The 27,125-nt window shown below is 46.1% G+C and overlaps 1 protein-coding gene across 12 annotated transcripts in view; it reads right to left on the minus strand.

The window, feature by feature from the left end:
* CELF1 (CUGBP Elav-like family member 1) overlaps positions 1 to 4,826 on the minus strand; it is a 69,740-nt gene extending 64,914 nt beyond the window's left edge. For 2 of the 12 annotated variants that reach the window (XM_089675817.1, XM_089675808.1), the window contains exon 1: positions 4,419 to 4,807. The gene's annotated coding sequence lies outside the window, so the exon portion shown is untranslated. Of the gene's footprint in view, positions 1 to 4,418 lie in introns of all 12 variants that reach the window. The other 10 variants (XM_089675807.1, XM_089675809.1, XM_089675806.1 and 7 more) reach the window with 10 other exon arrangements.
* Between the last annotated feature and the right edge of the window lie 22,299 nt (positions 4,827 to 27,125).

The raw sequence follows: 27,125 nt of genomic DNA on the forward strand, positions 1-27,125 counted from the left end.
GGGAGTCCCAGGATAGTGGAGACTCCAATGAACATTGCTGGATCAAGGGGGTGGCGGCTGCACAAGGAAGAATTTTTACCTTCATGCATAGAACTGCGGCCCTTTGCCTGCTTATATCTGGCCTTTGGACCCTTATTTCCTCCACTGTCAGCAACAGTGGGGCATAGTTACTGACACTGACAACAGGGCACTAGTCCGCCCACTGACACCAATGATGGGCCACTAGTCTGCCCACTGACACCAATGACGGGCCACTATTCCACCCACTAACACCAATGACGGGTCACTATTCCACCCACTGACACCAATGATGGGCCACTATTCCACCCACTGACACCAATGATGGGCCACTATTCCACCCACTGACACCAATGATGGGGCATTATTCCGCCCACTAATACCAATGATGGGATACTATTCCTCCAACTGATACCAATATTGGGAATTTATTCCCCCCATAATACCATATTCAGCTTGTTACAGTCCAGCCCTCCTAAGTTTGGACAGTGAACTGGCCCTTTGCTTAGAAAGTTTGGAGACCCCTGCTCTAGAATAATGGCTCTATAGGGGGTCATGGCTGTGGAAGAGATTGGGAGGTTGTACAGTAAATAAAATTGATAAAGGCACACAGTTAATGCGTTCTAACACATTTTAATGCATCCAAATCATAGGAATGTCTTTTATAACCAGAGAAAGGCCGCAGTACACCATCACCTAAAAATAAAGACATAGCAATTTTGATCATGAAAAAGAAAATCATAAGGAGGATATCGCATGAGAGTTTTTACAGGCAACATTTTGGGTTTTTTTACAGAAAAAAAAATGATAAAAAACTCTTTATCTGATAATCTGTACACCATTTCTGAATACAGATTACTTGGAAAAACCGATCTAGTCACACAGGCAGCATTAGCTGGGGGTGGAGGGGATACTCTTGTTTGACGGGGAAGCAGGTATGAAATCGCTGGCAGAAAGAGCTGTGGTTTGACAGAGCTCTTGTCCTGGGGGAACAGCAGTGAAATTTTAACAAATTCAGAGGAAAAAAATCCAATTTTCCTTAATAGAAAAAAAAAAAAAAAAAGAAACAACGTAACTCGGAAAAGGAAGGCAACTGCTCTCTCTACACAGGACATACATTACAAGTTTGTAGGGGGAGATCTGCTATACATGGCAAAAATGAAGGCCTCTTTCACAAAGTGGAAGTAAAAACAGGTGGTTGAGATGCAGACGGCCCTCAGGGCGCACCGCGGGCAGGCGGCCCTCAGGGCGCACCGCGGGCAGGCGGCCCTCAGGGCGCACCGCGGGCAGGCGGCCCTCTGTGTGCACAGAGGAGTATCATGGTGTAATTAGAAGGGGAAGCTGTGAACATACATGAGAGATCAAGCAGGTAGTCAGCGCACATATATGGGGTAAGGGTGGGTGAGCGGTCTACTTATCTATGTGAGGATAGGAGAATCAAGAAGTAAAATGGGGGTGATGGGCAGTCTGTGTTAATATGTGTGAAAACAGCCAGCATGTGTGTACAGTATGTACATCTACATAGACAGTACAAAAGATAGTGGGCATGCAGTGTGTACAGGAGGGGACAAGAGGAAGGCAGAATGTATATATTCATGAAGGGGCAGCAGGTTGTATAGAAATTATAAATTGTAGGAAGTGTATATACGTTAGGCAATGTTGGGTAAAGTATGTGACACATCTGATGTCTCCAAAAAGCATGTGGGAAAATGTTTTATGGTCTGATGAAACCAAGGTTGAACTTTTTGGCCATAATTCCAAAAGATATGTTTGGTGCAAAAACAACACTGCACATCACCAAAAGAACACCACACCCACAGTGAAGCATGGTGGTGGCAGCATCGTGCTTTGGGGCTGTTTTTCTTCAGCTGGAACTGGGGCCTTAGTCAAGGTAGAGGGAATTATGAACCGTTCCAAATACCAGTCAATACCGGCACAAAACCTTCAGGCTTCTGATAGAAAGCTGAACATGAAGAGGAACTTCATCTTTCAGCATGACAACGACCCAAAGCATACATCCAAATCAACAAAGGAATGGCTTTCCAGAAGATGAAAGTTTTGGAATGGCCCAGCCAGAGCCCAGACCTGAATCTGATTGAAAATCTGTGGGATGATCTGAAGAGGCTGTGCAGAAGATGCCCTCGCAATCTGACAAATTTGTAGTGTTTTTGCAAGGAAGAGCGGGCAAATATTGCCAAGTCAAGACTGAGTGCTGGAATCACATCAAAAGGTGCTTCAACAAAGTATTAGTTAAGGCTCCATGTACACGAGCAGCTGCTAAACTCCAGTTTAGGAGCGTTTGGCATTTTTTTGCCAAAGCTCCTAAACTCAACTCAAAGCCTCCATGTACACACAGGCTTTTAGCACACTTTAGGAGCTGCCGCATTTAGGTGAGGTTAAACCTCCCTCTCCTGAACACGGAAGAATCGCTTTCAGGATAGGAACGTTTTGACCACCAACCACGGGCAAAACTAGTTTCCGCGGTTTTCCATTTTCCCGCGGCTGGCGGTCAGGGTAGGCTCGTGTACATGGAGCCTAAGGCTGTGCACACTTATGCAACCATATGTTAGTTTTTTTATTTTTACTTCCCCCCCCACCTAAAAGATTTCAGTTTGTTGTTCAACTGAGTTAAGTTTATAGGTTACATTAAAAGGTGGAAAAAGTTCTAAAATGATTTATGTTTATCTCATTTTTTTTACATCACAGAAAACTTAAATTTTAAAAGGGGTCTGTAGACTTTTTATATCCACTGTATCTAGACAATACAATATAGTGGGCATGCAGTATGTACAGGAGGGGACAACAGGAAGGCAGAATGTATATATTCATGAAGGGGCAGCAGGTTGTATAGATATTATATATGGCGAGAAGTGTATATACATTAGGAAATATGGGGTAGTGTATGTATACACATCTGATGTCTCCCAAAAGAATGTGGGAAAATGTGTTATCTGATGAAACCAAGGTTGACCTTTTTGGCCACAAGTCCAAAACATGTATGTATAAGAGAACAGTGGGCAATAATTCTATATATAGATGGATGACGGTGTATATAAAAGGATATGGATATATATATATATATATATATACATACACACACATGGTAACAGCTAGCTGTAAGTACATACATGGGGTGGGAGCAGGTCAGACGATGTTTATGAGGATTTATATGATGTATACATACATGAGGTAAGTGTGGGGTGGGCAGTATGTACACACAAGATGAGAGCAGAGAGGGCAGTGTATATGAAGGGACATGTTATATACACACACATACAGAGTGTGGGGTGGTGGGTCTATGAGGGAAGCTGTATGTATACAAAGGACATGGTAAGTGTATATATGAGGGATATACATATAGTAACAGAGGACAGGGTGTATACACAGACAGGAGGGAGTGGGCCAGGCTGAGTGTATGAGGGGACACCACATAGATATATTATAGACAGAACATGGCAGGTGTGTGGAGAGCGGAGGGCAGGAAGGTGCACAGTACATGAAGTATACAGGATGGCAGAAGTCTGGGGATGGTGGTGTACGCAGTGAATGTACACGGGGATCAGGCGGCCGTGTATGTGTATATACATATTGGGAGAGTGGTGTGTGTGTATATATGTGTGTGTGTGTGGGGAGAGCAGTGTGTGTATATATATATATCTATGTATATGGGGAAGAGCTGTATATGTATGTATATGGGGGAGAAGATATATATATGTATAATACAGGGGAGAGCTGTGTATATATATATATCTATGTATATGGGGAGAGTGGTGTGTGTATATATGTGTGTGTGTATATATATATATATCTCTATGTATATGGGGAAGAGCTGTATATATCTATGTATATGGGGGAGAAGATATATATAATACAGGGGAGAGCTGTGTATATATATATATATATATATATCTATGTATATGGGGAAGAGCTGTATGTATGTGTATATATATATATAGGAGAGTGGTGTGTGTATATATATATATATATATATGAGGGGGGTAGCCGTGTACACCTCCATGTGGGGGATATAAACACCCCGGAGTGATGAGTGCGGTGTACACGGAGGGGGGAGAGTATACGTGAGGGGATGCCGTGTACAGACACGGGATACACAGGGCGGGCTGTGTGGACACTCTCGGTGTGCATGCAGAGGGCGGCGGACTCGGAATGGCAGACTCTCCGTAATGAGGGCCCCTCTCTGTACTCCAGGAATGGTCGGGGTACCTCAGGCCGGACAGGCCGCAGCCGCCCGGGGAGGGTCCCGTTATCCGGTAGGAGGGGGTGGGGCGGTCTCCGAGGTGCCGCTACGCCGGGGATGATGAGGCGGCCGGGGGGGTATGAAGAGGAGACTACAACACCAGGCACACAGAGCGGACCCCCGGACACATCTCCCCCCTTACCGCTCTCAGTCTCCGGGTCACGCTCCTCTCGCCGTCTCCCTGCGCACAGAGGATCCAAAATGGCGGCACTTCCGGGCAGATCCACCAGGCGGTCTGTAGGGGGGAGAGGGGGGCAGACTGATCGACCAATGATAGGAGGAGGCGGGGAGAGAACCCGATCACACGGCTCTGCACGATACAGCACCAAAAGTCCCAGCGCGGACCCCCGACACTTCACCACAAATCCCAGCACAGACCCCCGACACCACACTACAAAGTCTGAGAATAACCCCCGACACCGAACTACAAGTCCAAGCACAGACCCCCGACACCACACTAGAAGTCCAAGCACGGACCCCCGACACCGCACCGCAAATCCCAGCACGGACCCCCGACACCGCACTACAAGTCCCAGCACAGATCCCCGACACCACACTACAAAGTCTGAGAATTACCCCTGATACCGAACTACAAGTCCAAGCACGGACCCCCGACACCGCATTACAAAGTATGAGAATAACCCCCTACACCGCACCACAAATCCCAGCACGGACCCCCGACACCACATTAGAAAGTATGAGAATAACCCCCGACACCGAACTACAAGTCCAAGCACGGACCCCCGACACCGCATTACAAAGTATGAGAATAACCCCCGACACCGCACCACAAATCCCAGCACGGACCCCCGACACCACATTAGAAAGTATGAGAATAACCCCCGACACCGAACTACAAGTCCAAGCACAGACCCCTGACACCGCATTACAAAGTATGAGAATAACCCCCGACACCGCACCACAAATCCCAGCACGGACCCCCGACACCACATTAGAAAGTATGAGAATAACCCCCGACACCGAACTACAAGTCCAAGCACGGACCCCCGACACCACATTACAAAGTCTGAGAATAACCCCCGACACTGAACTACAAGTCCAAGCACGGACCTCCGACACCGCACTACAGAATATGAGAATTACCCCCGACACCGCACCACAAATCCCAGCACGGACCCCCGACACCACATTACAAAGTCTGAGAATAACCCCCGACACCGCATCACAAATCCCAGCACGGACCCCCGACACCGCACTACAAGTCCAAGCACGGACCCCCGACACCACATTACAAAGTATGAGAATAACCCCCGACACCGCACCACAAATCCCAGCACAGACCCCCGACACCGCACTACAAAGTCTGAGAATAACCCCCGACATCGCACTACAAGTCCCAGCACAGATCCCCGACACCACACTACAGTTCCCAGCATGGACCCCCGACACTGCAATAGAAGTCCCAGCACGGACCCCCAGCAAGGATCTTTGACACCACACTATAGTTTCAGAGCGGACCCCCGACACCGCACTACAAAGTCCCAGCGCGGGCCCCCGACACCGCACTAGAAGGTCCCAGCGGGACCCCCGACACCGCACTACAAAGTCCCAGCGCGGGCCCCCGACACCACATTACGAAGTCCCAGCGCGAACCCCCGACACCACACTACGAAGTCCCAGCGCGGGCCCCCGACACCGCACTACAAAGTCCCAGCGGGCCCCCCGACACCGCATTACGAAGTCCCAGCGCGAACCCCCGACACCACACTACGAAGTCCCAGCGCGGGCCCCCGACACCGCACTACGAAGTCCCAGCGCGGGCCCCCGACACCGCACTAGAAAGGCCCAGCGGGCCCCCCCGACACCGCACTAGAAAGTCCCAGCGCGGGCCCCCGACACCGCATTACGAAGTTCCAGCGCGGACCCCCAACACCGCACTACGAAGTTCCAGCACGGACCCCCGACACCGCACTATGAAGTCCCAGCGCGGGCCCCCGACACCGCACAACGAAGTCCCAGCACGGACCCCCAACACCGCACTACGAAGTTCCAGCACGGACCCCCGACACCGCACTATGAAGTCCCAGCGCGGGCCCCCGACACCGCACAACGAAGTCCCAGCACGGACCCCCAACACCGCACTACAAGTCCCAGCATGGATCCTCGAGATCCACATTCCACCCAGTCCATGACCCTAGAGCCAGCAATGTTTGCCTGGATGTCAGCTTTGACCCCTCATAATAAACTATCAGTCCAATATAGTTCCCTGACCCTACAGTCCAATGTCTGTCCAATATAGTTCCCTGACCCTACAGTCCGATGTCTGTCCAATATAGTTCCCTGACCCTACAGTCCGATGTCTGTCCAATATAGTTCCCTGACCCTACAGTCTGATGTCTGTCCAATATACTGTAGTTCCCTGACCCTACAGTCCGATGTCTGTCCAATATAGTTCCCTGACCCTACAGTCTGATGTCTGTCCAATATAGTTCCCTGACCCTACAGTCTGATGTCTGTCCAATATACTGTAGTTCCCTGACCCTACAGTCTGATGTCTGTCCAATATACTGTAGTTCCCTGACCCTACAGTCTGATGTCTGTCCAATATACTGTAGTTCCCTGACCCTACAGTCCGATGTCTGTCCAATATACTGTAGTTCCCTGACCCTACAGTCTGATGTCTGTCCAATATAGTTCCCTGACCCTACAGTCTGATGTCTGTCCAATATACTGTAGTTCCCTGACCCTACAGTCTGATGTCTGTCCAATATAGTTCCCTGACCCTACAGTCTGATGTCTGTCCAATATACTGTAGTTCCCTGACCCTACAGTCTGATGTCTGTCCAATATACTGTAGTTCCCTGACCCTACAGTCCGATGTCTGTCCAATATAGTTCCCTGACCCTACAGTCCAATATCAGTCCAATATAGTTCCCTGACCTTACAGTCCAATATCAGTCCAATATAGTTCCCTGACCCTACAGTCCAATATCAGTCCAATATAGTTCCCTGACCCTACAGTCCATTGTCTGTCCAATATAGTTCCCTGACCCTACAATCCAATATCTGTCCAATATAATTCCCTGACCCTATAATCCATTATCTGTCCAGTATCGTTCCCTGTCTGTCCAATATTGTTCCCTGACTCTACAATCCAATATCATTCCCTAAATCTTCAATCCAACATCAGTCCAATATCGTTCCCTGACCCTTCAATCCTCTCCATGGCCGATATCTGCAGTTAATTTCACATACATGCAGTCACAATGTGTTGGAGACATTAGACCATCAGTATTGGGTGCAGCTGGTAGAGATGACTGAGGCATGTAGTAAAGACTGTGGCATGTAGAGATGACTGCGGCTGGTAGTGATGACTGCGGCATGTAGTGATGACTGCGGCTGGTAGTGATGACTGCGGCAGGTAGTGATGATTGCGGCAGGTAGTGATGACTGCGGCTGGTAGTGATGATTGTGGCATGTAGCGATGACTGTGGCTGGTAGCGATGACTGCGGCATGTAGAGATGACTGCGGCTGGTAGCGATGACTGCGGCTGGTAGCGATGACTGAGGATGGTAGCGATGACTGCGGCTGGTAACGATGACTGCGGCTGGTAGCGATGACTGAGGATGGTAGCGATGACTGCGGCTGGTAGCGATGACTGCGGCATGTAGCGATGACTGTGGTATGTAGCGATGATTGCGACATGTAGCGATGACTGCGGCATGTAGAGATGACTGCGGCTGGTAGCGATGACTGCGGCTGGTAGCGATGACTGCGGCTGGTAGCGATGACTGCGGCATGTAGCGATGACTGTGGTATGTAGCGATGATTGCGACATGTAGCGATGATTGCGGCATGTAGCGATGATTGTGGCATGTAGTGATGACTGCGGCTGGTAGCAATGACTGCGGCATGTAGTGATGACTGTGGTATGTAGTGATGATTGTGGCATGTAGGCATCAGTGGATAGTTATTGAGTGCAGTTTTAGTAATGCAAGCACAATGCCAAACACACAGGTGTGTGTCCAGCTTTAGGGTCCTTCTTTCACACGGGCGCTGGGTGCGATGATTGCGCCTGGTAGTGATGACTGCGGCATGTAGAGATGACTGCGTCTGGTAGTGATGACAGTGGCATGTAGAGATGACTGCGGCATGTAGAGATGACTGCGGCTGGTAGTGATGACTGTGGCATGTAGTGATGACTGTGGCTGGTAGTGATGATAGCGGCATGTAGAGATGACTGCAGCTGGTAGTGATGATTGCGACTGGTAGTGATGACTGCGGCTGATAGAGATGACTGCGGCATGTAGAGATGACTGTGGCTGGTAGTGATGACTGAGGCATGTAGAGATGATTGCGGCATGTCGTGATGATTGCGGCATGTAGTGATGATTGCGGCTGGTAGTGATGACTGCGGCATGTAGAAATTATTGCAGCTGGTAATAATGACTGCGGCATGTAGTGATTGTGGCTGGTAGAGATGACTGCGGCTGGTAGAGATGACTGCGGCTGGTAGCGATGACTGTGGCATGTAGCGATGACTGTGGCATGTAGCGATGACTGTGGCATGTAGTGATGACTGCGGCATGTAGTGATGACTGTGGCTGATAGAGATGACTGTGGCTGGTAATGAGGACTGCGGCATGTAGTGATGATTGTGGCTGGTAGCGATGACTGTGGCTGGTAGCGATGACTGTGGCATGTAGTGATGACTGTGGCATGTAGTGATGACTGTGGCATGTAGTGATGACTGCGGCATGTAGTGATGATTGCGACTCGTATTGATGATTGCGACTCGTAGTGATGACTGCGGCTGGTAGTGATGACTGCGGCATGTAGAAATTATTGCGGCATGTAGTCATCAGTGGATAGTTATTATTAATTGTGAGCCATTTTAGTAATGCAAGCACATTGCCAAACCCATAGGTGTGTGTCCAGCCTTAGGGTCCTTCTTTCACACAGGCGCTGGGTGCAATGATTGCGGCTCGTAGTGATGACTGCGACTGGTAGTGATGACTGCGGCATGTAGAAATTATTGCGGCTGGTAGTGATGACTGCAGCATGTAGCGATGACTGTGGCACGTAGTAATGACTGCAGCTGGTAGCAATGACTACAGCTGGTAGCGATGACTGCAGCATGTTGCAATGACTGCGGCATGTAGTGATGATTGTGGCTGGTAGCAATGACTGTGGCTGGTAGTGATGACTGTGGCATGTAGTGATGATTGTGGCTGGTAGTGGTGACTGCTGCATGTAGTGATGACTCTGGCTGGTAGCGATGACTGCTGCATGTTGCGATGATTGTGGCTGGTAGAGATGACTGCTGCATGTAGTGATGACTGCTGCATGTTGCGATGATTGTGGCTGGTAGTGATGACTGCGTCATGTAGTGATGACTGCTGCATGTTGCGATGATTGTGGCTGGTAGTGATGACTGCGGCATGTAGTGATGACTGCTGCATGTAGCGATGATTGTGGCTGGTAGAGATGACTGCTGCATGTTGCGATGATTGTGGCTGGTAGAGATGACTGCTGCATGTTGCGATGATTGTGGCTGGTAGAGATGACTGCGGCATGTAGCGATTATTGTGGCATGTATTGATGACTGCAGCATGTAGCGATGATTGTGGCTGGTAGAGATGACTGCGGCATGTAGTGATGATTGTGGCTGGTAGCAATGACTGCGGCATGTAACGATGACTGCGGCATGTAACGATGACTGCGGCATGTAACGATGACTGCGGCATGTAGCGATGACTGCGGCATGTAGCGATGACTGCGGCATGTAGCGATGATTGTGGCTGGTAGAGGTGACTGCGACGTGTAGTGATGACTGCGGCATGTAGTGATGACTGCGGCATGTAGTGATGATTGTGGCTGGTAGAGGTGACTGCGACATGTAGTGATGACTGTGGCTGGTAGCAATGACTGTGGCTGGTAGCAATGACTGTGGCATGTAGTGATGACTGTGGCATGTAGTGATGACTGTGGCATGTAGTGATGACTGTGGCATGTAGTGATGACTGTGGCATGTAGCGATGTTTGTAGCTTGTAGTCATCAGTGGATAGTTATTATTGTGAGCAGTTTTAGTAATGCAAGCACATTGCCACACCCACAGGTGTGTGTCCAGCCTTGGGGTCCTTCTTTCACACGGGTGCTGGGTCCGGTCCAATCAGCAGGAGGTCTGTGTGCACACCCCGGGGTGATCCGGAGCAGACACTTACCACATCTGTGCCTCATATGTCTGGTTTCTCCATTTTTATTCCGGGCTTGTGTTCCATCTCTGGGCGGCTGGATAAAAGGCCTGAGTCCGTTTCCTTCAGACTACATCTGATCCATCACGTTTAGGTCTAGAAAAGTGCAAAAGGTCATAGACCTGTAGATTTTATTTTTCAATTTGAATGGAGTAAGGGAGGGTTATAACCCCTGACTGTTTTTTTTTTTTTTGCCATCAGTGTCCCATTGGCTATGAGACAGGAAGTGAAGAGAAATCTCTCCATACAGGAAGTGAGACAAAATCCCTCCAAAGTGAGGGAAATCCCTGGTTGTCATCAGAACTAGTGTCCCCATTGGTAGATTTCCCCTCTATTCCTGTTCTGGTGACAACCTAAAATGGAGGATTTTCTTTCACTTTAAGTGATAATGGTAAACAGGTCAAATAGAGAGGGTGAATCTCCCTAATGGGGGCACAGGCAGCAATAAATACCTGACGGGTTCTAACCCCTCTACACATCATCCAAAACTAAAAAAATGTTTGTCTTCTACTTTAATATCATCCTGGCCATAGATTTCCATGGAGCTTCCACTCAATTCACTGACAGGCCTATCTGATCAGAAAGCCTGTGCAACCGGACCCTGACAATGTATGCAAACCTTAAGGACCGGTTCACACTATGAAAACGCAGGCTAGATGTGTTCCGTACGCGTGCCAGTGCGGTTTTGATGCGTTTTTGACGTGTTCCACTGAGTCTTTTATGCATTCCATTTCATTTTCCCCCCCTCTCTTTTTCTTCAATTTAATTAGGGATATGTGCGTTCCAGTGCGTTTTTGGTGCATTCCGGTGCGTTTTACCACATTACAGCACAGCTCTGTGCAGAAAAAATGCAGCATGTTCTACTTTTTTTCTGCAACTGGAACTGCAAGCACTGATGTGAACTGTGCCAACTTGACAACCATATAAGCTACTTTCTGTGCATTTTGGATGCAAAAAAACAAGCAAATGAACCACATGTCGTGTGAACTGGCCCTAAGGGCTAGTTCACACCAGATGCTGTCCAGTGCATTTTTTTTCAGCATCAAAAATGCATGCACAGTGTTTTCCATGTATTCCAATGGCCCTGGTTCACACCAGTGCAGTCAGTTCCAGTCAGTTTCTGGTGCAGAAAAAAAAAGTAGAACAGGCTGCATTTTTTTCTGCACAGAACCATACTTAGGGGCAGCCCAGTGGCTAAATGGTTAGCACTTCTGCCTGGCAGTACTCAGGTCGTTGGTTTGAATCCCAGCCACGGCACCTCCTAACTGGAGTTTGCATGTTCTCCCTGTACCTGTGTGGGTTTCCTCCGGGTACTCCGGTTTCCTCCCACACTCCAAAAACATGCTGGTAGGTTAATTGGCTCCTGTCTAGATTGTACGCCCCCTGAGGGTTAGGGACTGATGTGAATGTACAATATATATGTAAAGCGCTGCGTAAATTGATGGCGCTATATAAGTACCTGTAATAAATAAATATTTCGATTTTTTTTTTTTTTTAAGATTTTTTTTAAATTAGTGTGTTTAGGTAGGATGGAAAAAAAGGCAAAATGCAAATTATAGTTTCCGGGCCTACTACCAGTACAAACAACATACATATGTGGTATCGCTGCAATCGTCAGGAGAATTTATTTTGGGTTGTTCTTTGGTGGTAGGTTATGGCAATATCAAGAAATATACAGCTACATTTTAAAAAATGTAATTTTTTTTAAATATTTTGGGCCAGTTTTCCTTTGATAATGAAAAAAAAGGCATCAGGCGATATTCGTTACCATTTACCATCGCAAAAAGCCTAATTTGTCCTGAAAAAAAACAAGCTATAATCCACCTGGATACACAAAGTGGTTGCGATCATATCTACAGCTTTATGAACATGTCAAAGTTGAAAAAATTGAGTCCGGGTGTTAAGGTTTGTTTTACCCTCCATCATGAAGGGGTTAAAGAAGAACTGAGGTCCTGTTTTTATAAAATGAAAGTCAGCCACTACAAAGGCTGCATCTGCTGACTTTTAGAAAATAGACACATAACAGCCCCGGAGTCCAGCGCTCTCTTTACTGGAGCCGATCCTTGCGAGGCTTCATATCCCCGATGCTGCCATCTTGATGGACTCCTGATGTCTCACAGCCGGCTGCCTACTGCGCATGCATGAGATCATGTGATGCTTACAGACTGTCTATGTGGCCTCCTGTGATGTGTAACATGTCACGGGAGGTTGCAGGCAGGGGTGTATATACCACAAGGGAAACAAGGCATTTGTCTAGGGCGGCATTTTTTAGAGGGGCAGCACTACCCCCTGGAAGAAGGGAAATAAGCGGCATGGGGACCAGTTGAGATCTGTGGGCTGCTTGATAGTGTATGCAGAGCCCAGCTGTTGTTCCTTGGGATGGCCAGAGTTGCCAGGGGGGTTGTTAGTGGAAGGCTCTTTCGGATGGGATGTCCAATTGCTGGTTCTGGGGCAGCACAAAGCCTAAATACACCACTGGTTGCAGGCACAGGGCGGGCCAAGCTGATGTAATTCTCATCTAGATGAGACTCGCGGAGGTGGGAATGGGTACTGGTCAGAAAAAGGGTACCTGCTTCCAGAAAAAAAAACCAAAATGTATATTTTGTTGGAGTAGGGGGAGGAGCAGAAGCTTCGTTTTTAAGTTCCACTTTAAGGTTGGCCATACATTATACAATTTTCTTTACATTAAGGTCCACTTTAAGGTTGGCCATACATTACACAATTTTCTTGAGATTTGTGCTTTAGATTTACCAAAAACCATATAATATGAGGTCAAACCTAAACAACACTTTCACTTGTGTCCATTTAGGCAGGCCTTTGCACTACATAGTTGAAGGTAAATCTAAAGGAAATTGGGCAGAAATTGGACAGAAAATTGTATAGTGTATGGCCAGCCTTAGGCCTCATGCACCCGGTTGCAAGAAGGCTGTACAGTTGGGCATAATCCTCTACCTGGGAATCACAGGTGCAGCCTATAGCCTGCTGGCAGCAGCCTGTCTAAATGAATAACAGGCTGAAATATGTGGTAGTTATACAAAGGTATACCGACAACATCCTTTTATATGATCAAAACATCCACAAATGGCAACAATTTCGGATCACACAATCCCTTTTCAAAGCAGCAGCCCTTTCCATAGATACAAACCGTATCCAGGCTGGAAATGATCTGAACTTCCTTCATATGTTTGGACATAAAGGTATAATACTGACAGCGCTCCCAGGGAAAAAGGATACAGTTCTGCTACAAACAAAGCTGATTCTTCGTAGAATGCTCACTAATTAGCCTTGGTTCACGCTAGAACGCAGTGTGAGAAACCCCGCGATCCGTGTACGTTTCCCACACCACATTCAGATCGCACTGCCCTTGCAATCTGCAGCGGGTGTCAGTGCGTTTGCCTGCACTGGATCGCATGGTAAAAAACAAACGTGATCCCGTTGCAGTGTGTTCCCAAAATTGCTGCATGTAGATGCAGAGCGATCTGAACCCATTCACAATGAATGGGCTAAAATCGCACCACACTGAATTACATTTGAATTATACCGGAACGTGGTGCGCCTTCCCTTGTGATTCATAGACAATTAATAGTGTGAACTTGGGCCTCATACACACTGGGCATTTTTAACACTGCTGTAGTGGCATTTGGCATTTTTTTTCTGCCACTAAACACTCCTTCATGTGGGACATCTGCTTCCCAACCCGCACATAACCACAAACTGCAGCACACGTCCTAGTTGATGCCCCTGGTACCTTTCATAGGCTTTTTTGGGTGTGATTTGAAAGTGGGCGAGGACACAGGGGCCCCATGATCTCCTATTGCCCCCTGAGTTGTCAGTCCGCTCCTGGAACAGGGAAGTACCACCAGTCATCCTGTATGGGGCCCCAGACCAGCAGGGGGGCCCAGGTAGCTGGGTGAATTGGATTTGGACAGGGAGGGTGGTTGGCATGGTGAGGGGGCAATTACTGGAGCCGATCCCCTGTATGGGCAGCTGAAAACTGGCTTCTTCCCTCTCCCTCCTGCTGGCTTTCAGCTGTTGCAGAGAGAGGCATACAGGGGATTGGTTGTATGGCTCTCTCTGCAGCATGTATGGTCCTGTATGGCTCTCTCTGCAGCATGTATGGCCCTGTATGGCTCTCTCTGCAGCATGTATGGCCCTGTATGGCTCTCTCTGCAGCATGTATGGCCCTGTATGGCTCTCTCTTCAGCATGTATGGCCCTGTATGGCTCTCGCTGCAGCATGTATGGTCCTGTATGGCTCTCTCTGCAGCATGTATGGCCCTGTATGGCTCTCTCTGCAGCATGTATGGTCCTGTATGGCTCTCTCTTCAGCATGTATGGCCCTGTATGGCTCTCGCTGCAGCATGTATGGTCCTGTATGGCTCTCTCTGCAGCATGTATGGCCCTGTATTGCTCTCTCTGCAGCATGTATAGTCCTGTATGGCTCTCTGCAGCATGTATGGTCCTGTATGGCTCTCTCTTCAGCATGTATGGCCCTGTATGGCTCTCGCTGCAGCATGTATGGTCCTGTATGGCTCTCTCTGCAGCATGTATGGCCCTGTATTGCTCTCTCTGCAGCATGTATAGTCCTGTATGGCTCTCTCTTCAGCATGTATGGCCCTGTATTGCTCTCTCTGCAGCATGTATAGTCCTGTATGGCTCTCGCTGCAGCATGTATGGTCCTGTATGGCTCTCTCTGCAGCATGTATGGCCCTGTATCGCTCTCTCTGCAGCATGTATGGCCCTGTATGGCTCTCTCTGCAGCATGTATGGTCCTGTATGGCTCTCTCTGCAGCATGTATAGTCCTGTATGGCTCTCTCTGCAGCATGTATGGTCCTGTATGGCTCTCTCTGCAGCATGTATGGTCCTGTATGGCTCTCGCTGCAGCAGCAGAAAACTGTCTGCTTCTTATTTCCCTCCCGATGGCTTTCAACTGCTGCAGCCATACAGGGGATCGTTTCAAGTAATTGCCCACCCCGCCACACCCTCACCCTCCCTGTACTCCATACATTTCCCCCTGCTGCCCAGTCCTCCCTGTGTGCCCCCAATCCTGCAGTGCTGCTGGCTTCCCTCCTCTCCTTCCCATCGGACAGCTGCAAGGACACAATAGGATCCTTTAGGATGGAGAGTGGGGAGGGGTCTGGTACATATGTCACATTTACCATCCCTTTCTTTTCCTGAATGAACACAATGAGTGATCAATACCAACCACTCACTGTGTTCATAACTGAAACCTAGTAAACTGTTTTTTTTATTTTCATGGGGGGGGGGTCTTGTCAGGTTGTAAGGGGCCCCATAGTTTGTAACAGCAGCCCTGGATCTGAATGTAAGCTCTAAGGAGCAGGGCCCTCCTAACCCTCTTGTATTGAACTGTATTGCCTCCATTATATTGTAAAGCGCTGAGCAAACTGTCGGCGCTATATAAATCCTGTATAATAATTATAATAATGTTGGTACATGGCCAGGTCGGTTTGTGAGTACCAGACTTTGTTGTGTTACTAATCTTTTTCAGACAGTACATCACGATGCTGGTGCGCTATTTCTTATGTAGTGCTCAGAAGAGACTCTCCGTCTGGAGAAAGCTGCAAAGCCAGGATCATCGTCGTCTGTAATGACTAAGGCCTCATGCACACGGGATGTTTGCCCATCTCTTCTAGACGCCTTTCCTCCTGGCAGCAGTGTTTTGGCAGAAAATACACTTGATGCTTGTAAACATGTGTAAACTCTATCTAGACTCGTTTAGATGCATCAAGCACATGGGTGTTAATTCATCTCATTGGCCAGAATAAAAAGTTATTCCAGACATTGAAATGAACACGCATTCAGACGCAGTTAGACGTGCTAACACAGATCACGCAATTTTTCTGCCAAAATGCTGCTCCTGGACACGCCGGCATTGGGGTTTTCTTTTTCCTGCCTCTAAATGTCTATGTATGCATGGACACATAGGCTTTGTGTACACTGAGCTTAAAAAACTCTACTTTGATGCTTTTTTTCTTCAGCCTGTAAAAGCACCATGTGCACATAGGCATTTATAGGTGTGTTAGAGGCAGGGGCGGACTGACCATTTGGAAACTCGGGCACTGCCCGAGGGCCCGGGGTCAGTAGGGGGCCCCATGAGATGACCCTGGTACCTTTTTCATAGGCTTTTTTGAGGACACAGGGGCCCCATGATCCCCTATTACCCGTGGGCCCCATGAGTTGTCAGTCCGCCCCTGGTTAGAGGAAAAGTGTTTAGAGCCTGAAAAAACATCCCTTGTGCACTCAGAAAAGGAGCATTTGGACTGAAAGTGTCTACACAAGGCTTAAAGCTAGGCAGGTTTACCACTTGAGTGTTCATTCAATGGTCCGAATATATTTAGATTCTAGCTAATGGAATCAATGACCACCCGAAAGCTTGACGCGCATAAACACGTGTGCAAAACGCGGCTTTAGGATAATTTTTTTAAGCTGCTTTTTTTTTGCCAAAAGAAATGGTATCCAGGCTAAAAAAAAAAACGTCCTGTATGCATGAGGATGTACGGTGATTGAGCAGATCTGGATGTTGTTATCTGATGAGCCTGTATAACCATATTTATTTGTGACTGCAAGATGTTGTCATTGTCACTTTGACCACTTGCCCTCCTGAGGATTTACCCCCCTTCCTGATCGGGCCATTTTTTGCGATACAGCGCTGCGTTACTTTAACTGACAATTGTGCGGTCATGCAACGCTGCACCCAAATTAAATACATGTCCTTTTTTCCCACAAATGGAGCTTTCTTTCGGTGGTATTTGATCACTTCTACATTTTTATTTTTTGCGCTGTATACAAAAAAATTTAGAAAATCAAATTTCGTCTTAAATTTCAGCCAAAATGTATTCTAGTACATGTCTTTGCTAAAAAAAATTCCAATAAGTGTAAATTAATTGGCTTACATGACAGTTATAGCGTTTACAAATGGCGGTATATATACTGGATTTTTTTTCTTTTTAATACTAGTAATGGCGGCGATCAGCAACTTATAGCGGGACTGCGGTGGGAATTTTGACACTGGGGGGGAACTTACTAACTGCTACTGACATCCCAATGACACGAATACAGGGATCAGTGCTAATAATAAGCACTGACACTGTACTAATGACACTGGGCAGGAAGGGGTTAACATCTGGGGCGATCAAAGGGTTAACTGTGTGCTGTTTTACATGATGTGCTGTGTGTTTTACAGTGTAGGCATGCTGCTTTGTATAAATGCTGGAGCTGACGGGAGAGAACTGTATTTTTTACATACAGACCTCTCCCCTGCCAGTGATACTCAGTGATCGCCAGGTGCCGGCCGGGAATCTCCAATGGCGGCGTGGGTAGGGCGCTCGCGCCCCGTACCCAGAAAAGCTAAATCACGTATATATTTGTGATTTGCGTAGCCCTGCCGCTCGGTAGCAGTAGTCCTTTTATAGGGCAGCAGGCAAGCGCTTAATAATGTTTTTCTAGAACAGGGGTCTCCAAACTTTCTAAACAAAGGGCCAATTTACTGTCCTTTAAACTTTTGGGGGGCTGGATTGTGGCCAGTGGGAGAAAAAAATGTCCTGGCGTCAGTGGGAGTAAACAGTGACATATCACAACAATAAAACACAAACTGGCCACCCAAAATGACACGTATAGCTGGTGTCATTAACTTATCTCCGACTCACTTGTATAAGTGTGGATCCATAAACCCAAAAGGTACATACTAAGCAAAATGGTAGTGTGACAAGAACACCCCTACCTGGAAAAAGAAGGTTACTAGGTGATCCACGCGGAGTAATATGAATTCAAAAATATTCCAAACAATACTTTATTTGATCACATAGATCATAAGGAGGTTAAACATGAGCACGGTGTACATATGAAAAAAGTAAATAAAATCATGTTAAAAAGCACTAGGCGTCTTCAGTTTCGGGTCATCTTAGCAAATAGAGTACCATAAGGCAGAGTTATATAGTGGTGATATAGTTATCCTGGGTTTCCATAGGTTTTCGTCTTGTATTCAAATGAACCATGTATTCAGCAAATGTGTTCCCAATATATGTCAGGTATCTCCTGGTATGAAAAAGCTTCTCAATAGTGAGATTAACAGGCCAACTTCTCAAATGTAGGGACTTCCTGGATAGCCACCCCAAGTGAAACAGGGTCCACAGTACCAAATGATTCATAAATGAAGATCAAGAAGACTTCTGTCGACTTGAAATAGGATCAGGTCCTTGATGCTTTTCCAAGATACATGTGGGGGTGGGGAGCCAGGTAGTCACAATACATGGATTCCAAACACATCAACTGTGTATATAGCATATAACAGGCCATGCAGGCCTGAGTTTTTATACCCAATAAAGGGTTTCCAAAAATTACTCAAAATGAGAAGATTATTGCTCCATATACTATGTGTATAGCATGTAACAGGCTATACAGGCCTGAGTATTTATACCCAATTAAATTATTGGGTATAAATACTCAGGCCTGTATAGCCTGTTACATGCTATACACATAGTATATGGAGCAATAATCTTCTCATTTTGAGTAATTTTTGGAAACCCTTTATTGGGTATAAAAACTCAGGCCTGCATGGCCTGTTATATGCTATATACACAGTTGATGTGTTTGGAATCCATGTATTGTGACTACCTGGCTCCCCACCCCCACATGTATCTTGGAAAAGCATCAAGGACCTGATCCTATTTCAAGTCGACAGAAGTCTTCTTGATCTTCATTTATGAATCATTTGGTACTGTGGACCCTGTTTCACTTGGGGTGGCTATCCAGGAAGTCCCTACATTTGAGAAGTTGGCCTGTTAATCTCACTATTGAGAAGCTTTTTCATACCAGGAGATACCTGACATATATTGGGAACACATTTGCTGAATACATGGTTCATTTGAATACAAGACGAAAACCTATGGAAACCCAGGATAACTATATCACCACTATATAACTCTGCCTTATGGTACTCTATTTGCTAAGATGACCCGAAACTGAAGACGCCTAGTGCTTTTTAACATGATTTTATTTACTTTTTCATATGTACACCGTGCTCATGTTTAACCTCCTTATGATCTATGTGATCAAATAAAGTATTGTTTGGAATATTTTTGAATTCATATTACTCCGCGTGGATCACCTAGTAACCTTCTTTTTCCAGGTAGGGGTGTTCTTGTCACACTACCATTTTGCTTAGGGAGTAAACAGTGCCCCATCGTTGGTATTAAGGGGATTAATAGTGCTCCATCAGTGGTGTCAATGGGAGGAATAGTGCCCCATCATTGGTGTCAGTGGTAGGAATAGCATCTCATTGTTGGTGTTAGTGTGGGGAATAGTGCTCCATCGTTGGTGTAAATAGGAGGAATAGTGTACCATCATTGGTGTCATAGGAGGAATAGTTCCCCATCACTGGTGTTAGTGGGAGGAATAGTGCCCCATCGTTGGTGTCAATAGGAGGAATAATGCCCCATCATTAGTATTAGTGGGGGGAATAGTGCCCTATAATTGGTATAAATAGGAGGAATAGTGTCCTTTTGTCAGTGTCAGGAACTATGCCCCACTGTTGCTGACAGTGGGAGGAGTAATGCCCCAAGGGCCACATAAAAGCAAGCAAAGGGCCACAGTTTGGAGACCACTGTTCTAGAAGGTACATCACATTGAAAAAAACATTTATTACTGTATACAGTGAAGGAAATAATATTTGATCCTCTGCTGATTTTGAATGTTTGCCCACTCACAAAGGTGGCAAAATCCCTCCTGAGATGTGCGCAAACCTGGTGGCCAACTACAGGAAATGTCTGACCTCTGTGATTTCCAACAAGGGATTTGCCACCAAGTACTAAGTCATGTTTTGTGAAGGGGATCAAATACTTATTTCCCTCATGAACATACAAATCAGTGCATCATTTGTTAGACATGCATTTCTTTAGAATTTTTTTCTGCTACTCTGTCTCTCAGTGTTACAATACACCTACCATTCAATTTTTAGACCGATCATTTCTTTGTGAGAGGGCAAACATTTAATATCAGCATGGAATCAAATACTTATTTCCTTCACTGTATGCAGCATGAGTGCATCACAGCAATAAATATGGATGCTTCCATTGGGCTTTAAGATTTTGCTAAGATTCATCATTCAAATATGCAAAGAAAAGTCAGGATTTAGTAACGATTCACAGAGGGATCTCTGCATCCCATTACACACAGGTCTGCTTGTGAGTTTTTGCAGCATGTTCTGGAAGGTGTCTGATATAATAAAAATGTCATAACTTAGCATGCAGTGTGATTCATGGATCTATAATCCTGCACTGTGACCGATGACAAGTTTAAAGAAGAATTCCAGAGATGGATATTTTTTTCATTGGCCCCGCATGTGCTATATATAAACCATACCCAGCAGAAGCCCCTGGAAGCTGGAAATCAATGAAGTAAAGAAGTCGGACACTTGGCACAGACACCATTCAGAGACCGTTTTGCATTTTCTGAATGAATGCAAAGTGTTTTCTGATTGGACAAGGTGGAGAGCATGATGTTACAACCCCATGTCTTTCAACGCTTCATTTCAACAGCAATGTGTTCCAAAAGATTTGGCAAATTACGTAGGACAGCTATCAATTTAGTAAATTCTGGCTACACCCCATCTAGAGACATGGGAGTTGATTTAGTAAAGGCAACTAGACTACAAAATGAATCTTTATTTCATTTACAAAGCTCTGGAGCAATTGCACTGCACCTTGTATGGTGCACAGTCTGTTTCCCTTTAGTAAATCCACCCCATGGTGTCCACTCACTAAAGCCAGACTCCAGCAAATACTTATATTAATTGTGGATAGAGTGTGGAAGGGTTAGCACATCTGTCGGGTTTTTACTGTCATTAGTGTATGTGTCGGGGAGATTTCCCCTAACGTGTCAGAACAGGAAGTAATGAAAAGTCTTTCCAGTAGAGAAACGGGCAAATAATACGTCTATTCGTCTATTCAAAACAAAAATTGGCTAGTGTAAGGCTAGATTTAGATGTGTGCCTAAATTCACCTCACTTCTAAAGAGTGATCTGCATTCAGATTACTTTTCAGAAGCATTTGAAAGGCAGTGAGGAGATGATGTGACACCTCCTCACGGCCTGTTTTAACCCCATTTTTGCAAACACGCAGCAACCATGTCTATTGCATACTTTTGCAGGGCATTTGTGGTGCTTCGCTGTTTGATTAAATGGGTTGCATTATGATATGTTGGGTAATTTTTGCTGCAGTCACAATGCAAAGCATTGGGACCATGGCATTTGTACACCCCTATCCGCAGCCAGGGGCGGACTGATCATTTGAAAACTCGGGCGCTGCCTGAGGGCCCGGGGTCAGTAGGGAGCCCCATGAGATGTCCCTGGTACCTTTTTCATAGGCTTTTTTGAGTTTGGGCAAGGACACAGGGGCCCCATGATCCCCTATTGCCCGGGGGCCCCATGAGTTGTCAGTCTGCCCCTGGGGCCCCATGAGTTGTCAGTCCGCCCCTGGGGCCCCATGAGTTGTCAGTCCGCCCCTGGGGCCCCATGAGTTGTCAGTCCGCCCCTGTCCGCAGCTTAAAGGGGGGGGGGGGAGTACAAACACGGCTTAGCTGTGAATTTTTTCAGCCCCCTCAACAGCACATCTAAACCAGGTCTTAGACTTTAAAGTGAGCCTGTGGTCTTGGTCAGGCTTTGTAAGCTTGCCACGGAGATATACAGCAGGCATCTCCAGGTGCCTGCATGCACATTTTTTTTATTTCCAGAGCATTATAAAAACTTGAGATGCTCCAATAAGTAGCACCAGACCTTGCATGGTCATGCTTTGGGTTGTTCTTTCACCCCTGTTTTGGCCATTAAAGCACCCATCACATTTAGTGACCAATAAGGGGGTGACTGGGTGGGTCACAGGTCCATGATATAAGATTCTGGAAGTCTGCACCCTTGGTGTCACTTTGTAAATTAAACAAGTGTATGTCTACCTGCTGTACAGTAAAGTGGTCAGTTTGCAGAGTTCCCACTATTCAGCTGCTTCCCCTAAAATGTCCCATTATACTGTAAGTACATATCTCCAGTGCTTACAAATTTACATTCTTACTGCCTGGCCTGTGTCGTTTAGCAAAATGTGGGATACTATGGGGTTGATTTACTAAACCTGGAGGGTGCATAATCTCTCAGCTCTGCATAGGAACCAACCAGCTTCCAAGTTTTTTTGTTAAAGCTTAAGCCTCCATTCACACTTGTGCGGCTTGTCATGCGGCTTTGGACACCAAAGTCGGGTGACAAGTAGCACCCCATGTTTTCCAATGAGTAACGTTCATAACTATGCGACTTAAAGTTGCAGCAACCTCAAAGTAGTTCATGCACTACTTTGGGATGTAAAGATAAGAGTGCAGCGCTTATAAAGATAAATAAAACACATAAAATTACATATCAAAGTGCAAAGGTGTATAACTGCAAACACGCAGGTAAATAAAAGTTCTAATACTGTCACTAATAGAGTGACTCGATATGGTATAGGTGCTCAGTTCACCGGAGGTGGCAGTGGCGCTCTGGGCCGAGGTCTGGACATCAGTCTGGCCGCCCTACGCAGGCAGGACCCGTACATCCAGAGTATCGTGGACATGGCCAGCCAGGTGGCCCTCTACACCTTTAACCACCGGGCCAACGAGTGGGAAAAGACAGATGTGGAGGGGACGTTGTTTGTGTATAGCAACTTCCAATTACCTACAGAGTCAAGAGCAATAGGAGACAGAGCCATGCATGACAGCTGAGGATCCACAACGCAGAATTAGACCAGAGCTTGCTTCAGATGAGTCCTGGAGCCATACCTTAAGAGGGGTTATCTCTTACATGCGCATATTGATTGTGCATCTGGTGAGTGCACAATATTATACCAATTTTGGATATTGCAATACATCGTTTTCTGGTCATCACCATATACCAACAGGAATCCAACCGATCCCCCACTCCACTCCACCTATTGAGGAGATTGTGAACTGAGCACCTATATCATATCGAGTCACTCTATTAGTGACAGTATTAGAACTTTTATTTACCTGCGTTTTTGCAGTTATACACCTTTGCACTTTGATATGTAATTTTATGTGTTTTATTTATCTTTATAAGCGCTGCACTCTTATCTTTATGTGAATTTTGAAGGTTGTTTTTTTGGTACCTTTTGTGTCCAGCAGCTATCTTACCTTTAGCGCTCACTTATACCCACTTTACAGACTACTTTGGGATGACTTTCATGCGACTTGAGGGTCACAGACTTCAATGTTAACCCTCAAAAGTTGCACGAAAGTCGCACCTGAATGTTTTACATGTGGCAGTTGTGCAACAGTTGTCCATTATCATTGGTCAAAGCCAAAGTCACACCCATCCAAAGTTGCATCAAAGTTAAACTCCAAAGTCGAGCAGCTTTGGAGTCGTACAAGTGTGAATGGAGCCTAATTGAGCAAGTTGAAGTTAAAAGCGGATTGGCTACCATGCACAGCTGCTCCAGATTTTGCACTCTCTAGTTTTAGTAAATCAACCCTTTAGGCTTGATTCACACCTATGCGTTTTTTGGTGCTTTTTGCAGAAACACACAACAGTCCATTTAACATGGCTTCCAATGGGACATGAGATAAAGGTGGACACCACTCAGCCGTCCCCAGGAGTCAGACGCATGGATGGTGTGGCTTGGCCTCAGCCACCACTCTTGACTATGCCTTTTGATGTGTTTTGCCCCGCCCACCAGGGCTTGACCACAGAGATCTGTGATGAAGCCCCGATGTATGGGGCGCAATGTGCCAGCAGGCAAGGCCAGAGTGGTGGCTGAGGCCAAGCCAACCATCCACGTGTCTGACTCCTGGGGTCAGTTGAACGGTGTCCATCTTTATTGCCTATCCGCTATACTGGAAATTTCTCTGGGTCACCTACTCCCTTTCCTTGTGGGGTGATTCTTATCTTACTATCGAGCTTGGAGTGGCACCACAAGACACTCTCATAATTCCTATGGGACACGTTCACATCCATGCTTTTTTCAGCCACTGCATTTTTGGAAAGGGTCATGGACTTTTTTAAACGCAAAACTGAGTGTTTTTGGTTTGACTTTAATGGAGATGCTGCAGAAAAGCATGTAGTTCATTTTGATACGTTTTTTAACATGCCCAACAACAAATTGGCCAAAAAAGCATAACTAATGCAAAACGCATCAAAAACTGCATTAAAAACGCGTGTGCAACAACGCAAAACACACTGCAGAAACAGATCAAAAGCAAACTGCATTGATGTGAGCCAAGCCTTAGCTTTCCCAGGGTCTCACCAGAGGGATAGAGTCCACATCCTATTTAATGCAGAATCAGGTAAGGTTAGTTGCAATCATAAATGGAGGAGCGCTGTCTAATGTGATAAGCAGTGCAGAACTCATTAAATGTATTTTTTGATACAAGAAGTGTAATTATATGAATTTGACCTGCAAGGCATAGCTCAGACTGAGAGAAGGAAAGGCAGCACAAAGAGACAATCAGTTGTGCTAATATGCAAGAAACATATTGATAGGAGGAGAGAGAAAAGTGGCAAAGAGTTGAGCTCATCAATGTGCCGCTTCTTTCCCAGACTATGGCAGGGACAAGACTTGTAATCATCACTGAACTGCAGCACATGGAAACTAGGTCTCCTGATCTGCCAAGGCTGTGTTATGTGGCAGAGCTATGTAAATTTCAGGACTGGATGGATAGCAATGCTTGGTAGGTAAAACAGACCTCTCGTATGTATTTTATCTCTGTATTTAGCTGTTTGCCTGGAGTTCAGCTTTAACCAGTTCCAGCCCTGACAATAGCTGATCGATGGCCGGGTGGGCCTTTTGTTCTTTCAGGTGGACATCATATGACTTCCTCCTGGTCACGCCGCTCATGCGTGCCTTCAGGGGCATGCAGTGCAGCGTTCGGTGGTGAGCTGTGTCCCATGGATCAGAGTAAACAGCCAATTGACTCTTTACAGTGTGATCAGCTATGTCCAATCACAGTTGATCACATGTAAATAAACTGTTACAGCACTGAGAAAGGAAAGCCGATAACCAGCTTTCCTGTGACAGGGCACGTTTACAGCATATCAGTGACCATCAGTGCAGCCCCATCAGTGCCAATCCATGTGCATAAGTACAGCATATCAGTGCCATCTTATCAGTTCCCTTCATTGGTGTCCATCAGTGTAGCTTATCAGTGCCCATCAGTGCAGCCCCATCAGTGCCAATCCATGTGCATAAGTACAGCATATCAGTGTCATCTTATCAGCGTCCCTTCATCAGTGTCCATCAGTGTAGCTTATCAGTGACAATCAGTGCAGCCCCATCAGTGCCAATCCATGTGCATAAGTACAGCATATCAGTGCCATCTTATCAGTGTCCATCAGTGTAGCTTATCAGTGCCCATCAGTGCAGCCTCATCAGTGCACATCAGTGAAGAAGAAAATGTACTTATTTGCAAATTCTTATAACAGAAACTACAAAAGTTTGTTTTTTCCCCAAAATTTTCAGTCTATTTTAATTTGTTTAGCAAAAAATAAAAACCCAAGTGGTGATTAAGTACCACCAAAGGAAAGCTCTATCTGTTTCAAAAATAATAAAAATTTAATTTGGGTACAGTGTTGCTTGACCGCGCAATTGTTCAAAGTGCGACAGCTCTGAAAGCTGAAAATTGTCCTGAGCAAGAAGGGTATGAAAATGCCCAGTATTAAAGTGGTTAAAATGGAAATAAAGTCCATAATACTTAACTCTGTTTCAGTGGTCAGATGGCCACAAGGTCCCTCGCTAGTGTCAGCATCCTCTCCCTGTCTTCTTCTGGAAGTCTGTTTTCAGCCATCTTGAATGACAGCTCGATTTACATTCCAACACAGTGCCTGGTTGTCAGGAAGACTGCACTCTTGTACGTGTGTGACGTCATCCTGCAACAATCAAGATGGCCAAAGAATGGCACCGGGATGAATCTGAGGAGTAGATGTTGGCGCTGACGAGGGACTCTGCGGGCATGCGCAGCTCAGTGTACATACTACAGAACAGTGTAAGCAGCGGGTAGGTTTATTTCATTGCAATGAAACAGTGCATATCTGCAATAAAGAGTCTGCCTGCTCACAGGTTTTTTATTTTGGCCTCTAGTTCTATTTCAAGTGAACCAAAGTGGAGCATTGGAAAATCTCTCTGTGTGAGGACTTGCACTTCTAACAATGATATGTCCCTATGAACAGGCAAGATTTAGTACTTAGGCAGAAGGATTTGGAGTTCTGGTAGATCACAAGCTTAATAATGACATGCAATGCCAAGCTGCGATTTCTAAAGCGAGCAAAATCCTCTCTTGTACTAAAAGAGGTATAGACTCCAGAGAGAGAGATATCATATTACCCCGATACAAATCATTAGTAACACCTCATCTGGAATATGCAGTTCAGTTTTGGGCACCAATTTACAAAATTAACATTGGGGAACTGGAGAAAGTACAGAGAAGGGCAACCAAACTGATACAAAGCATGGAGGAGATCAGTTATGAGGAAAGATTAGAGGAACTAAATGTATTCTCTCTTGAGAAGAGGAGATTAAGGGGGGATATGATCTCCATGTATAATACATAAGGGGGGATATGATCACCATGTATAATACATAAGGGGGG

Source organism: Staurois parvus, unplaced genomic scaffold (genome assembly GCF_062004578.1).
Source record: "Staurois parvus isolate SC_StPar_1 unplaced genomic scaffold, SC_StPar_1.0 ptg000159l, whole genome shotgun sequence".
NCBI lineage: Eukaryota > Metazoa > Chordata > Amphibia > Anura > Ranidae > Staurois > Staurois parvus.